Here is a 17,059-nt window from a genome sequence, read left to right as displayed (position 1 = left end):
GGATTTGCAAGCTTTGGGAAGAGAATGAGGAAAATGGGGGTCAGGGAGGACTCTTTGAAGAAGCAACCAGAAAGTTTGGCACACAACTGAAAATTGGTAAGAATGTTTCCAATGAAGATGTTCTGCTGTTTCTTAAGGCCATTTCCATTAATGAAATTGTCGCAGAAGAGCAGGAGAGTAAAGGGGAAAACACTAAAAGCTGTATTAATTTTCTCTAAATGCTCTTGATCAGAAAGTGTGTTTGACTTCTAGTCACTTATTCATCTGTAAATTGTCTGTAACAGTAATTGATTCTCAACTGAGTTGACAGTAGGATTTCAGCATGTACAGATTTCCTGACACACACCTTTTTCTCAGTTGCAACTCACGTTCAGAGTAATTAGAAAAAGGCAGCATTAGGGCTAGGCTGAGGAAACAGGAGAACGGGGAGGCAAAGCAGAAGTGGTGGTTTGCCCAGGATAGTTTCAGAGGGATGAACGAAGAGGAAGAAAGGAAACCTGGGCTTGACCTACAAATGCACTGCAGCTTTGTGAGCATGGAGGAAGTGGTGTGTGTGTGTGTGTGTGTGTGTGTGTGTGTGTGGAAGAGGTTGCTGGCAGAAGCTTAGGTTGAAGTTATGGTGGGAGGAATTAAAGCCTTAACTTTGGGTAATAGGGATAGAACTTATTAACTATTTAAATTAAAGTATGGTTAGTCTAGTGACTGTGTCCCTAGTATCACTCTGTAATATGGAAGACGGTCGTAACATCAGGGATGTGTTCACCATTTGCTGAGACAGAGAGACCTCTGAAGGTGTGCCCTAGTGGTGACTGAAGCTGAAGACACAAGTGCTCACCACAGCGTTATGAAGCTGAGCCTGACCAAAGAGAGGCGTTCCCCTACGTGGTGGACTCCTCCAGTCCATCAGTCAGAAGCAGAGGTGCCGCTGGCCCTAGTGGACAAGAGGCACATTGAGCTTTTGGAAGAGTTGGTGGGTGAGGCTGGGGAGGGAGCCTGTGTGTTTTCCAAGGAAGCCTGGCAGGATGGGTCCAGCTGACTGGGTACATTTGTCTTTATATTGATGGGATCCTTCTGTTCATTTACCTCTTCATGTGCCCTTTTAGACACATTCAATTAGCTGCAGGGGGACAGCTTCAATGCATGGGCACTCAGCAAATTATAGCTTCAACATTCTTCAGAAATATTTGATGAGCTAAAGTTAAAGCTCAAAATCTATTCACATTATTACATGAATTTCAATGTGACAATTGTCAATGAAAGAAAAGGAAAAGCCATTGGGTCCTTTACACTTAGTTTAAACTATTATAAAGTTTTGCATGTTTGTGAAATAATGGCTTAAAATTTTAAAAAATTCCTTACATGAACAAAGTTTTTATCTGGTGAGGACTATCAAGAATTTGAAGAGATTTTCATTAAAAAGTCTTGATGATGAATTTCACATTTCCTCTTTTAGTTAATTTAATTTAGTTAATTTATTTTTTACAAGTAGGCTGCATGGAACCTAATACAGGCTTGAACTCACAACCCTGAGATCAAGACCTGAGCTGACAGAGATAAAGAGTCAGATGCTTAACCAACTGAACCACCCAGATGCCCTCCACCTTTTTTTTTTAAGGATTTTTTTTAAACATTTATTTATTTTTGACACAGAGAGAGAGAAAGAGCATGAGTGCGGAGGGGCAGAGAGAGAGGGAGACACGGAATCCGAAGCAGGCTCCAGGCTCTGAGCTGTCAGCACAGAGCCCGAAGTGGGGCTCAAACTCACAGACCGTGAGATCATGACCTGAGCCGAAGTCAGACGCTCAACCAACTGAGCCACCCAGGTGCCCCCCCCACCTTTTTAAAAATCAAGCCCTATATGGGCATCTCTAAAACGCCCTAGTTCGTCCTACTTTTTTTTCTGTGTGTCTTGCTTGACATGAAAGGTTAGGAAGCAGTAGGATAAAAGACAAGATTAAAAAAAAAAAGACAAAGAAAGACTGGTTGTCATCTATAACAAAGCACACACAAATGCATCTACTGAACATTCAGGAGAGATCCTGAAAAATGTTTAGCAAGATAAGGATGGGAAATAGAATAATTATAATCTATATAATTAGATAATTTAAATTAGATAATTTAAGATGTGTGAAATGCCATTAACATTATCTTCATTTGTTTTGCTGTCTTTATTGTTTTACACTAGTGAACATAAAAATATTCATTAAGTGCCTTCATATGTTCATTCTGCCAAGTCCATTTTCTCTCTGTGGCTGGAAAAAGGGCCACTAAATATCTTTTCATCTTTATGGGCTCATTTACTCATTTGAGAGTTGAATTTGGGTAAGATAGTGAGAATGACTTGTTAACAAAGATTCAGAGAGTTCTTCTTTTAAAGTTTTAAAATGTATTTTGAGAGAGAGAGAGAGAGAGAGAGAGAGAGCAAGTGAGCACAAGTAGGGGAGGGGCAGAGAGAGTGAGAGAAAATCCCAAGCAGGCTCCGTTCTGTCAGTGCAGAATCTGACAAGGGGCTGGATCTCATGAATTGTGATGTCATGACCTTACCTGAAATCAACAGTCAGGCACTTAACCAACTGAACCACCCAGGCGCCCCAGAATTCAGAGAGTTCTGAGCCCAGTTTACTGTACAGATAAATAACAGATAAATTGTGACCAGTGATCGTGGCTTTTTTTTTTTTATAACATTAAATTCTTAATTAGTTTATTCAGGAGATATTGTTGAAAACCACTATGCTTTTTAATTCATTTGTTTTTTCCCCACTTTTACTGAGATATATTTGACATAAAACATTGAATTAGTTTAATGTATGCAACATAATGATTTGATACATGTTTACTGTGAAGTGATTGCCTGCTGTAAGTTAACATCCATTACCTCACAGAGTTAAATGTTTTGCATGTGATGAAAACTTTTAAAGTATACTCTCTTAGCAACTTTCAAATACACAGTACAGTATTGTTATTATTGTTAACTTCGTTGCCCTGATGTACATTACATCCCCAGGATTTATTTAACTCCTGAACTTTGAAGGGAATAGTTTCTCTCCACCTATCCACTGTTTGCTAGGGGGGGGAGAGGTTATAGCTGGACCCCTTTGCTGCCCTAATTGGCCATTCCTACTCCCTCAGGACATGAAGGGAAGAGAAGGAAAAGGAAGTAAAGGAGTGGTAGATAAAGACCGAAGTTGGGCAGGTTTATGGGCTCTCTCACTGGGCACGTCACAAACTTCCTTCTCAAAGAATTCTACCCCATGTCTTGGAAGAAATTCTGTTATCAATTCCATAATTTCTCTAAGGGCATCTCCAGTTGCAATAACTTTTGAAGTTTTTAGGCTGTTTTATTCCAGATATCAGAACCTCAGTAAATTTTTGATCACAAATTTAGAATAAACACAATGTACTTTCACCTTTTGGCATGACCAGTTTCGTCATAAAAATGGGAAGCAGCAATTTGTGGTGAAAGTTGGGGGTGGAGGAGAACTTCCTGAAGGCTGATGCTTACCCCACACCAGGAATATTAAAATCTCTGAAGCTCTCCTGGCTCCCCAGACAGGTCCACTTGCGTCCCAGATGGTCCCTTTGCCTTTCAGAATTGCCTTAGGAGGGCTGATGAGCCTGGGAATTCAAGAGAGTTGTAGATTAAAGTTATGTTTTAAAAGGACAATAAATCTAAGGCCAAAGGCAGGTTAGAAGGGGGTTTAACAACAAACATCTGTGTTCTCATTTCCAGAATTTCCTATATTAGTGTGTTTCTCTACCTTTACTCCCCTGCCCATCACAACTGACATGAAGGATTGTATACATACATTAGTAACAGGTGCTCACTGCAGCTTTGAAGGAGATGCTGTGGTTGGGGCCCCACAGGTGATTCTGACCCTCCCTCTGGGAGAATGTGCCTCCGCTCATCCACCTGTAAGATGGAAGCAGATAATTTAAAATCATACTGGCTGCTTTATAACAGCCCTCGACGTTATCCAAGGCTCCCAATCTGTCCTAAGGTTTGGGAAGGAAATGAGTGGAGAGTTTTATCAGAGTGGAGCATTATAGTGCAATCATTCTACAAGGCCGATTTTATGTTTTTAGAGAGAGAGAGCATGTAGGGGGAGGGAGAGAGAGAGCGAGAGAGCGAGAGAGCGAGAGCGAGAGAGAGAGAGAGAGAGAGAGAATCTTAAGCAGTCTCCATGCCCAGCACAGAACCTGAAGTGGGACTCGATCTCATAGCCTTGAGATCACGACCTGAACTGAAATCAGCAGTTGGATGCGTAACCAACTGAGCCATCCACATGCCTGAAGGCTGATTTTATTTTAAAAGCTGAAATCAAATCTTTAGATTAGAAACTCCACTTGATAGAGTCATGTTGAAAAGCACAGGAACCAACCTAAAAGAACTGCCAATGACCAAAGCTGGAAGAATTTGAGTAACAAAATAAATAACAATAATAATTGATTAAACCCACTGTACAAATATCTATGAATCCATGCTAATACAAACGCCTAACTGTGTATGTAAATGAGGACAAGATACAGCTTCTCCTTATGGCAGAATCCCAATTAATAGATGGGGAAAGAATGAGAAAAATAGAAAGTCACCACCACAGTAATAATCATAGGTAGGTCCACTGTTGGATGCTAAAATTAGTGGGCAGAACTTTGAGGAAATACAGGATATTTACTTTATCAAAAAGTATTTACTCAAAGACACTTACTCATTACAAAGGGAAAAGTCATAACTTTACACCAGTACTCAGGTGTTATCAACATCAAAGCCCCCAAAATGACGTGCTGAGAAGGGCCAAAGATTCATAACCTTGAATTTTGCTTTCATACAAAAGCATCAGACAAACCCAAATTGAGGGACAACCTACAAAATAACGGACCAGTTCTTTTTAAAAATGTCAAGGACATGAAAGTCATGGAGAGATGAGAAACCGTCACAGATGGGAGAAGACTGAGGAGATACAACAACCAATTGCAAAGTGGGGTTCTCGGCTTAGACCGCAGAACACAAAAAGAACATTAGTGAATAATTGGTGAAATCCAAATAAAGTCAGTACTTCAGTTAATAGTATTGTGCAAATGTTAATTTCTTGGTTTTGATAATTGTACTATGGTTATACAAGATGTACATTAGTGGGAGGCGAGTGAGGGGTATATGGGAACTCTGTTCTACTTTCCTACTTTTCTGCCAATCTAAAATTATTTCAGTAAAAAGTTCACAGAAATCCTTCTTAGGATCATAGTCCTGTATCCCCTCCTCTACTGTATTGAGTCTCTTTATGGTCATTACTGATTTGTTTATGTGCCAAAGTCTAATGGTTTTTTTTTGTCTCTTTGCAACATCTGACCCCCTGGGCCTCTTACTCCTTAAATCTCTTTTTCCTTTCAGGGACCCCTGGGTGGCTCAGTGGTTAAGCATCCCATGCTGGATTTTGGCTCAGGTCATGATCTTATGGTTTGTGAGATCATCTGACTCTGCCTCAGAGCCCGCTTGGGATCCCCCCTCTCCCTCTCTGTCCCTCCATCTGTCCTCCCCCAAATAAATAAATAAACCTTGAAAATGAACCTCTTTTTCCTTGCCTCATATAACACTTTCTTCTCTCCTCACATCACATCCTTCTCTCCAACTGTTCTATTTAAACCCATTTCCTTTCTATGTCTCTCAAGAAGGTATTTCCCAGAGTTTTGGCCTTTGCCCTCCTTTCCTTTTAGCTCTAGGCTGTAAGGTTGCCTTGTAAATTAAAATTCCCATTAAAATTCCCCTGTGTAATGACAGGCTCTTCACAGTGGGCTCCAAACCAACCCTTCTGCCTCAGTTTTTTGTATAATTCTACCTACCTTCTGGCCACACCCAACTTGTGTTTCACAAACACTTATATCCTTTCATGCTTCCGTACCCTTGCTCTGGATATTCTCACTGCCTATAAAGCTTTCCTTCTTCACTGCCCCGAATCCTATTAATTGTTCCACACTCGGTTCATGTGTCGTCTTCTCTGTGATGCTTTCTTCAATCTTCTCTAACAGTATTCATTCTCTTCTTTTTTCCTGAAGGCATGCTGCACTCCCTTCTCTTACATCATATTTGTTTGTCCACCCATCCATCAAGCAATAAAGATTTTGGAGCAGCTGCTCTGTACCAGGCACTGAGCTAGGTTTTGCGTATACATGGAGTGAAATAACATAGTTCTTCCCTTGAGGAGTTTATAGGCAAGAGGCAAAGACAGAAAATAAACCAAGAAACAAATAAATTAGTAAGTATATAACTACAAATTGTGGTAAGGGCTATTAAGAAAACCAATGTCATGAAGTGATAGAGAATAATGGGGTGAGGGTATATTAGACGTTTTTATAAAACAGAATGTCTCTTTGTTTTATGATTTTTAATTTTTATTTTTTTTCAGTATATAAGTTTATTGTCAAATTGGTTTCCATACAACACCCAGTGCTCATCCCAAAAGGTGCCCTCCTCAATACCCATCACCCACCCTCCCCTTCCTCCCACCCCCCGTCAACCCTCAGTTTGTTCTCAGTTTTTAATGAGTTTTTTTTTTTTAACGTTTATTTATTTTTGAGACAGAGAGAGACAGAGTATGAACAGGGGAGGGTCAGAGAGAGAGGAAGACACAGAATCTGAAACAGGCTCCAGGCTCTGAGCTATCAGCACAGAGCCTGACGCGGGCTTGAACTCACGGACCGCGAGATCATGACCTGAGCCGAAGTCGGTCGCTTAACCAACTGAGCCACCCAGGCGCCCCTGTTCTCAGTTTTTAAGAGTCTCTTATGCTTTGGCTCTCTCCCACTCTGACCTCTTTTTTTTTCCTTCCCCTCCCCCATGGGTTTCTGTTAAGTTTCTCAGGATCCACATAAGAGTGAAAACATATGGTATCTGTCTTTCTCTGTATGGCTTGTTTCACTTAGCATCACACTCTCCAGTTTCATCCATGTTGCTACAAAGGGACATATTTCATTCTTTCTCATTGCCATGTAGTACTCCATTGTGTATATAAACCACAATTTCTTTATCCATTCATCAGTTGATGGACATTTAGGCTCTTTCCATAATTTGGCTATTGTTGAGAGGGCTGCTATAAACATTGGGGTACAAGTGTCCCTATGCATCAGTACTCCTGTGTCCCTTGGGTAAATTCCCAGCTGGGTCATAGAGTAGGTCTATTTTTAATTTTTTGAGGAACCTCCACACTGTTTTCCAGAGTGGCTGCACCAATTTGCATTCCCACCAACAGTGCAAGAGAGTTCCCGTTTCTCCACATCCTCTCCAGCATCTATAGTCTCCTGATTTGTTCATTTTGGCCACTCTGACTGGCGTGAGGTGATATCTGAGTGTGGTTTTGATTTGTATTTCCCTGATGAGGAGTGACATTGAGCATCTTTTCATGTGCCTGTTGGCCATCCAGATGTCTTCTTTAGAGAAGTGTCTATTCGTGTTTTCTGCCCATTTCTTCACTGGGTTATTTGTTTTTCAGGTGTGGAGTTTGGTGAGCTCTTTATAGATTTTGGATACTAGCCCTTTGTCCGATATGTCATTTGCAAATATCTTTTCCCATTCCGTTGGTTGCCTTTTAGTTTTGTTGGTTGTTTCCTTTGCTGTGCAGAAACTCTTTATCTTCATAAGGTCCCAGTAGTTCATTTTTGCTTTTAATTCCCTTGCCTTTGGGGATGTGTCAAGTAAGAAATTGCTACGGCTGAGGTCAGAGAGGTCTTTTCCTGCTTTCTCGTCTAGGGTTTTGATGGTTTCCTGTCTCACATTCAGGTCCTTTATCCATTTTGAGTTTATTTTTGTGAATGGTGTGAGAAAGTGGTCTAGTTTCAACCTTCTGCATGTTGCTGTCCAGTTCTCCCAGCACCATTTGGTAAAGAGACTTTTTTCCATTGGATATTCTTTCCTGCTTTGTCAAAGATTAGTTGGCCATACGTTTGTGGGTCTAGTTCTGGGGTTTCTACTCTATTCCATTGGTCTATGTGTCTGTTTTTGTGCCGATACCATGCTGTCTTGATGATGACAGCTTTGTAGTAGAGGCTAAAGTCTGGGATTGTGTTGCCTCCCGCTTTGGTCTTCTTCTTCAAAATTACTTTGGCTATTCGGGGCCTTTTGTGGTTCCATATGAATTTTAGGATTGCTTGTTCTAGTTTCGAGAAGAATGCTGGTGCAATTTTGATTGGGATTGCATTGAATGTGTAGATAGCTTTGGGTAGTGTTGACATTTTGACAATATTTATTCTTCCAATCCATGAGCAGGGAATGTTTTTCCATTTCTTTATATCTTCTTCAATTTCCTTCATAAGCTTTCTATAGTTTCCAGCATACAGATCTTTTACATCTTTGGTTAGATTTAATCCTAGGTATTTTATGCTTCTTGGTGCAATTTTGAATGGGATCGGTTTCTTTATTTGTCTTTCTGTTGCTTCATTATTAGTGTATAAGAATGCAACTGATTTCTGTACATTGATTTTGTATCCTGCAACTTTGCTAAATTCATGTATCAGTTCTAGCAGACTTCTGGTGGAGTCTATCGGATTTTCCATGTATAATATCATGTCATCTGCAAAAAGTGAAAGCTTAACTTCATCTTTGCCAATTTTGATGCCTTTGATTTCCCTTTGTTGTCTGATTGCTGATGCTAGAACTTCCAACACTATGTTAAACAACAGCGGTGAGAGTGGGCATCCCTGTCGTCTTCCTGATCTCAGGGGAAAAGCTCTCAGTTTTTCTCCATTGAGGATGATGTTAGCTGTGGGCTTTTCCTAAATGGCTTTTATGATGTTTAAGTATGTTCCTTCTATCACGACTTTCTCGAGCGCTTTTATTAAGAAAGTTTGCTGAATTTTGTCAAAGGCCTTTTCTGCATCGATTGACAGGATCATATGGTTCTTATCTTTTGTTTTATGAGTTTTTAATGTTTATTTATTTTGAGAGAGACAGAGTGAGAGAGAGCAGGAGATGGGGAGGGGGAGAGAGAGAGTCAGAGAGAGAGAGAATTCCAAGCAGGCTCCACTCTCCACATTTAGTGCAGGGCCCAATGCAGGGCTTGATCTCACGAACTATGAGATTCTGATATGAGTTGAAATCAAGAGTCAGTTGCTTAACAGACTGATTCACCCCTGAGAAGCTGCCCCTGAGAAGGTCTTTTTTAAAATGAGTGTTAATTTTATGAAAACATCCTTATTAAAACAATTCGGTTAATATGGAAAATTCAAAAATCAGTGCAAAAAATTGCTCATAGTTCCACCACTCAGAAACAATAATCATAATCAGATATTTTAATATGTACATAAAAAGAAGAATAAATATACATACTAACATGGCCACACTGTATATGCTGTTTTATTTCAGTTTCATTTGGATTCAACGTAAGTGAAAAAGAGAATTGTCGACTTTCAAACAAATATATACTAGATACTAGTAATAAGGCAATGATTCTCAACTGTGGCTGCCCATGAAAATGCCTTGAGGTGTCCTAGCACAATGTGGTGATGTCGGGTATTCAGCTCTGCCTGGGACAGGAGGTTGGGGCAAGGATCACTTTACATGGGTGGTAATATCTGAGGCAGTCTTTGGTGGAGAAACATAGATTCACAAGGCAGGAGAGAAAAACCAAGGACATTCCAGCCAGAGGCAAAGGCTCGTCCGTGTGCTCTGGGGCTCTGTGAGCTGGTGTGAGTGAGGGAGTAGTCCGGCACATCGGCACAGTGGTTCAGTGCCGTGGGCTGGGGAATGTGGAGCCCTGGCTAAGTTTGTACGGGAGACATGACAAAGGGACTGCTCTAAGGAAATTATTTTGTTCTCAATTGAGTTTTGTTCTCAATCTATGCAAAGGGGTCAGTGAAAGAATTATTTGTGTTTTCATTAAAAAGATTAGTAAAGAAATTCAATTAAGGGGCTTAATTGTTCTTTAATCACAGACTCTTGCTACTTTCAACCTTATTAAGCATCTATCTAAGATAATTTTCTATGTTTATTAGAGCAGAAAATGAATCTTATGAAAATCAGCTTGTTGTCTCTTCGCCTTAGTTTTGAGGAGACTCAGGACCAGCCATGGGTCCTAATTCAATGCCTTTCCAGACTCTGAAAGTCTAGCTGCTAGTGGCTCTCCAGGTTTCAATTACCTCTGAATTCCTGGTGACTATGTTCTCCCCACACACCTTAATTTGTGGTGGATCGTCCTGATACTGACGGGCCCCTTCTCAGTAAAGCACATGTCCTTTCAGCCAGACAGGACTGCTCCCAGGGCCACAGCTGGGTCCCTGCCCTGGCACGTGTTCCACACAGGGGGCATCTAGTCCATGTTCCTGCCCCACCTTTTAAAGTCCAGCTGACATGTTGAAATAGCAAAAGCTGGATGGTATGGCTGGAATGAGTGAAGGTAGGCAGGGGTCACATCACAAAGGATTTGCTTTTGTTCCAAGTACAGAAAGAAGATAAATGCCAGTTGTTGTGTTGTCTTGCACTGACAATCTGCTCATAGCCAGATAAAGACCATACACAGTTCAGAGAGTAACTTTGATAAGCAGGATTTAATTATCACTTATGTGGCTGCAAATAATGGGTAAATGATTATTGGTTAAGAAAATCCTAGGTGTAATTTCAGCTCTAATAATGACTCTTTCCCTTGGTGGCCTGACTCAGTTTCCTTAGTTCAATAAATGGAGCATACATTAGTGATTAGAAATTGCACTGGAGAATAAAAGGCAGAATGTTATGTTCCTTTAGGTAATAGAGGTCTTGCCTTTAGATGTGTTTTCTAATTAAAAAAATCATAATCTCATATAAGACTTAAAAAAAATTTTAGATCCTGGTGCCCAACCCCAGACCCAATGAATCAGTATCCCTAGTTTTTTGAGGTCAAGTATATGCATACTTTAAAACTCCACAGGTGTTTATTAAAGATTTTATTTCTAAGTAATCTCTACGCCCAACGCAGGGCTTGAACTCACAACCCCAAGAGCAAGAGTTGCATGCTCTACTGACTGAGCCAGCCAGGCGACCCTCCACAGGTGTTTCTAATGTCCATCATTTCTTGAAAAATGGTGTTTCAGATGATTATAAAAGTAGTATTTGCTGTAAGAATGCAAATAAGAATGGGGACTGGTGTTAACTATTTTTGTTTCTGAAATTGCTTCCCTCAAGGACATTCCATCTTAATTTTGAAGTACTTCTTGAAAATCCTTTATTTTGCATTTTCCCCCCTAACTCTCTTGAATAAACATCTTGGGCTAAGTTTTAGCAAGAGAAAGCTTGCTATTGTGATTATTGATTATTGTGTTTAGTCCCTGTAGTTTTTTGGCTGTACTCAAATTAGAGGAATTTCCCAGTAGATTCACTTTTCATGTCACTTCACATTTTTATGTGAAGAAAGTTGGTTAGGGGATTCTCATTAAGGCATATTCTTTCTCATAGGTCGCAGGAAATAAAAAAAATCACTGCTACCACAAACAACAACTCCATGAAGTCATAGCACAAAGGAAAATATTGTCTTTAACCTTGTTCTTGACCAAATAAATTCAATTGTGTATTGTCTGTCCATTCTCTATTTAGAAGGGAAAGAGAAAATGTTCCACTTAGTCACATTCTGTGATCATTCCATTAATCAAAAGATCAAAGAAGGCCTCGATGACTATTTTAACTCAAAGAGACACATACTGGTGGGATTCAGAAGTAATTTAATTTCCTGATCCAGGAATTAAGAATACTGAAGTCATCTGCTTGGATATCTGTTCTCCCCACTGTGTTCACTTACTGAAGTAACATTATTGAATTTCTTGTACCTTTTTACAGAAGCAACAAAAACTGATATCCACTAGAGGAGAAATCTAGATCAGTGTGTCTTGTATGAATACAGTAATGCCCACCAAGAGGTCCAAGTATATTTCATGCTTACAGGTGGGTAGAGCCATATGACCATTTCTGACCAATTAAATAGATTAAATAGGAGTGGAAGTGACTTTCCTGTACGTTCTCTTTGCCTCCCACTGGACTGTTCCAGGGTGAATTTCCAGATGATGGAGCCTCTCTGAGTCTGGGTCCCTGGGTAACTGTATGCACCAGGGCTCCCCAGCTGCAACGGACATGTAACACAAGTAAAAAAATTAAGCTTAGTTCTACTGAGCCACTGAAATTTTGGGATTGACCACAGTAGAACTGCCTACCTAGACTTGACCAATGTAAGTATTATAAGGTACCAAAAAATTCCCCAAGACATGGGCTCATTTGCTATGTTTTCTTCAGAGTGATCAGTGTTTAGAACATCAAAATGAAACCTGTAGGGGGAGGTACAACTTAAAGCAACGAAATTCATAGATATATAAAATAAAAATAAATAAATAAAATAAAATAAAATAAAATAAAATAACACACATTTTATTTCACAAACTTTTGGGCCAGAAGACTCTGGCACTTAATTAGGGAATAGCTCCACATTCGAGAATGTTAAAATCATTTTTTAAAAATGCTGTATGTCCTTGCTTAGTTATTTCTAAAATTTCCTGCTAATAGCAGTTCCTATGACATCCTTAGAGGTTGCTGGAGTGTTTTGTTGACCAGAGCCTTCAGGAAAAATTAATGGGCTCAATGCTTGATGCCAGAGAGGTTGCTATTTTCTCCCTTTGGCAATTCCAACAAGACTTTGCTACCTCAGGAAATCCAGAGTCCTGGACTCACATCCACCTTCTTAGAAGCTTCCATTTATGCTTTCAGGCTCTCAGGACAACAAATATTGACTCCTGTTAGTCTGGGGGAGGAAGTTTGTTCTGGTAAATAATTCTTTCAGAGTTTCTCATATACCAGCTCAGGACCTTTAAGCTATAGAAATTAATATATACAATTTCAACAGTCCCTGCCCTCATTCTGCTTATAATCTACCTGGGGAAAAAGCCATAAAGCAAGGGTAGGATAACAATAAAGTGAGTGAATAAGTGCAGAGAAATAAATGAGTGGTCAAAAAAGAAAGCTTTGGGAATTCTTATTAGAAAAAGGTTATTTCAGGCTGGTGGAAAGTAGAATTTAATCTATGTCTTAAGTGGTAAGTCAACTTTTGACAAATGGGGGTGGGTATACAGATATGTAAAATGGTGGGTATAAAGGCTTGGTATGGTCATGAGGCATGACTGAAATAAAGCAAGAACTGGGGAGAAAACCTGGGAAAGATAGGTTGGAAGCAGATTGTAGAAGGCATTGGGTAGTGGACTAAGGACAGAAAACTTTACTCTCCAGATAATGGAGAATTATTATTATTACTTAATATGGAGAGTGTGAGGAAGCTGGTGGCATTTTAGTGACGTGAATCTTGTCAGCTAGCTACAAGATTCTTTGGAGACGGGGGTGGGCTGGAAGTGTGGATGCTTCCATGGTAGACCAGCAGTCGTGTGTGCAGAGAGGTGGCAGGTAGAGAGGCTGTGATTAGAAAATGTGGTGCAGAGCCACCTGGGTGGCTCAATTATCTGACTCTCTGTCTCAGCATTGTGAATTCAAGCCCCATGTTGGGAGTAAGCATGGAGCTTACTTAAAAAAAGAAAAAGAAAAAGGGATGCAAATCTGGAGATGTAGGATCAATGATACTGATAATCAATGGTCAACATTTGTTAGCTTGTATAGTGTGCCAGGCAATGTTATATACATTAATTCACTCAATTCTCACAACAACCTAAGTGGTAGGTATTGTTATGATTTGTGTTTCAAAGATACAAAAACATGGGGTGCCTCGGTGGCACACTCATTTGAGCGTCTGACTTTTGATTTCGGCTCAGGTCATGATCCCAGGGTCGTGGGATTGAACTCCACCTCAGGCTCTGAGCTGAGTGTGGAGATTAAGATTAATCTGCTTAAAATTCTCTCTCTTTCTCCCTCTGCCCTTCTCCTCTGATCGTGCTCCCTCCCTTTCTCAAAATGACAACGCAACAAAAACAAAAACAAAAGCAAAAAAAACCCCAAAAAACAACAACAACAACAACAAAAAAAACAAAAAAATCAAAGGAAAAAAAAACAAAGAAAAAAAGCACAAGTGAGGTTATGTAACCTTGCAGCTAGTTAGATTTAGGTGCTCTCCAGTGACTACAACGGATGGAAATTAAAGTCAGCAGAATCAAGACTCCACTGAGTCCCTTTGGGAGCAAAGGGGATGCGGAGCTTATTTTGGGTGAAAAGTCCCACTGGAGGGGAGCCTGTGTGGCTCAGTTGGTTGAGAATCTGACTTTGGCTCAGGTCATGATCTCAGGGTTCATGAGTTGGAGCCCTGCATCAGGCTTACCTCTGTCACCTCAGAGTCAGCTTTAGATCCTCTGTCCCCCTCCCTCTCTGCCCTTCCCCCACTCTGTCTCTCAAAATGAATAAACATTAAAAAAAGAAAAGAAAAAGAAAAGTCCTACCGGAAAGCCAGGTTTCCCTTTACCCTCAGATCACAGTGCTGCTCTGTGGGACCAAGGAGCTGACAGGGTGGGGCCAGCAAAGTAGCTCATAACCAGGACACCTTCCCTCAGGCTCAGTGCATTAACTAGGACATCCTGAAATTTCAGTGAAAAGTACTTATAGAAAAGGAAGAGCATGTGTTTTGGTGCAGAGATGCATCTGAGCCAGGTACTGCCATTTCCCAGCTGTGTGTCCTGCATAAGTTACTTAACGTTGCTGAGATTTCATTTCTATACTAGCAAAGTGGAGATAATAATTCCTTCCTTATAGGATTGTTGTATTAAAGGGAATGAGGAAGTAAATTGCTTAGCACCAGGCATGTAATAAAAGCTCATTAAGTGTCAGCTTTATTATTATTATTATTATTATTACCCAGCACCACCAGCATTTTGTTATTACTCAACTGTATTTTGTTAAACCTTATTAGGTAAATCACTACAATAAAAGGAAACTGAAAATTGAAAAAAAATGTCATTCTAGCTACAAAAGAAAACGCGAGAGCCAATCAAGACACATCGACTTCCATCTTCTCTTTGTCAAAGGACCTTTCAGCACACGCTCTGTAGGTAATGAAAAGCTCATTATTCTTTTCTTCTCTGGTTTGCAACCCTTGCTTTCAGGAATTTGACAACAGGGGAAAGTGCAAGTTGCCTCATCTATAACAGTGCAATAATTGGTTGTCCAGGCGACATTTTGTATTTGCTTTTCCCAAAGGGATAGATACTGGAACCAGACAGACAGTCTGGACCCCAAGGGCATCCCCTGGCCTTCTTTGCAGGAATGCATTTAACATATACTCAAAAAGAAGAACATATCCACACAATGTCTACATGCAAAACATAGCTTCAAAAGAGGCAAGCGCCTCTGTGCAAGTGAAAAAGCTGAATAAAAAATAAACAAATCTCTGTATAAGCACAATTCCGTCACTATTGAAAGCCACCGATCACACCTTCAGGAGATTGCACATTATTGATCTCTGAAAACTGCTTCAGCAACCTCTTTCATAGCTGGCTGGTTTTTTGTTTTTTGTTTTTTTCCCCTTCAGTAGCAGAGATGCTTTTTTTCTTTATAAAGATGGCCACTTCCTCTCCTTTGGTGTTTGTGCTCCTTTATGCATCAACACAAGAGACAAAATATTTTAAATGTTTTGTGTGTGTCTGAAAACCAGTCAGTGGCTGTCTGTTTTTTATTTACTTGCTTTCCGCAACCCCAAGGTACTTTTGTGGACATTGAGCACCACCCAGTGGCAATATGTGGCCAAAAACGTAAAAAAAATTACTTGGAGATGGAGGAAAATATTAGAAATAATTGATTAGTTTTCTTTGAAATGAACTGAAGAAACTGGTGATTCCAAAGTTGGCATATAAAGAGGTCATTGCGATCACCATGACTGTATTTCTTACCTTTTCATTCTCTTTGCTTTTGTTTCTTTGGTTATTTCATGACATTTTATTATATTGTTGCTGCCATGTGTTAAAACAAAAACAAACAAACACCCCCCAAAATCTAAACCTGAGTTTTGTGATAGTTTGTAGTGTCTATTCACTGAGGCTATTAATAACTTTTCTTTTTGTTTCTTGAGAGAGAAAGAGAGTGTGAGTGGGGAGAGAGGGAGAGGGACAGAGGGAGAGACAGAGAGAGAATCTTAAACAGGCTCTATATCCAGTGCAGAGCCCAAGGTGGGACTTGATCCCACAACCCCGGGATCACCACCTAAGCCTGAGTCGGCGCTCAACCACCTGAGCCACCCAGGCACCCCCTGAGGCTGTTATTGAAATGGACACTTCAGTAGTTTATTTTTTTAATTTTTAAAAAGTGTTTATTTATTTTTGAAGGAAAGAGAGAGACAGAGGGTGGGTTAGGGAGGGGCAGAGAGAGATAGACAGAGACAGAGACACAGAATCTGAAGCAGGCTCCAGGCTGTGAGCTGTTAGCACAGAGTCTGATGCAGGGCTTGAACCTAGGAATCGTGAGATCATGACCTGAGCCGAAGTCAGCTGCTTAACTGACTGAGCCACCCAGGTGCCCCTGACACTTCAGTAGTTTAAAAACTGGATCGATATCCATGTAATCCAAGTCTGCATGTTCCCACCACCATTTTACAAGGACCTTTAAGGAGGGTAATAGGACTGTGATGAGCAGAGAGCTTCCTTCCCTGCCTGTTGCTCTGGGGCCTGCCACATCTTGTGTCTCTGTTGCTTCCTCCAGGACACTGCCTGTCTTGTCGAGTACAGTAGTCCTTCCTTATTTACAGCTTTAGTTACACACGGTCAACTGTGATCCACAAGCAGATGATCCTCCTACTGCTGTATCATCCGAAAGTCAGTAGTAGCCTGATGCTAATGTCACAAAGCTTGTATCATTCATCTCACTTCATCTCATGCATGATGTAGGCGTTTTATAGTCTCACATCATCTCAAGAAGGGTGAGTACAGTACACTTAGACATTTTGAGAGAGAGAGAGACTATATTCACATAACTTTTATTACAGTATACTATTCTATTTTATTATAACTAATAATAAAATAATTATTTGTTACTAGGCCTAATTTATAAATTAAACTTTGTCATAGGTATGTCTGTATAGGAAAAAACCATAATATATACAGGGTCTTACTATCCATGGTTTCAGGCATCCACTAT

Source organism: Panthera onca, chromosome B2, assembly GCF_046562875.1.
Source record: "Panthera onca isolate mPanOnc1 chromosome B2, mPanOnc1 haplotype 2, whole genome shotgun sequence".
Lineage (NCBI taxonomy): Eukaryota > Metazoa > Chordata > Mammalia > Carnivora > Felidae > Panthera > Panthera onca.
This window is presented reverse-complemented; position numbering follows the sequence as displayed.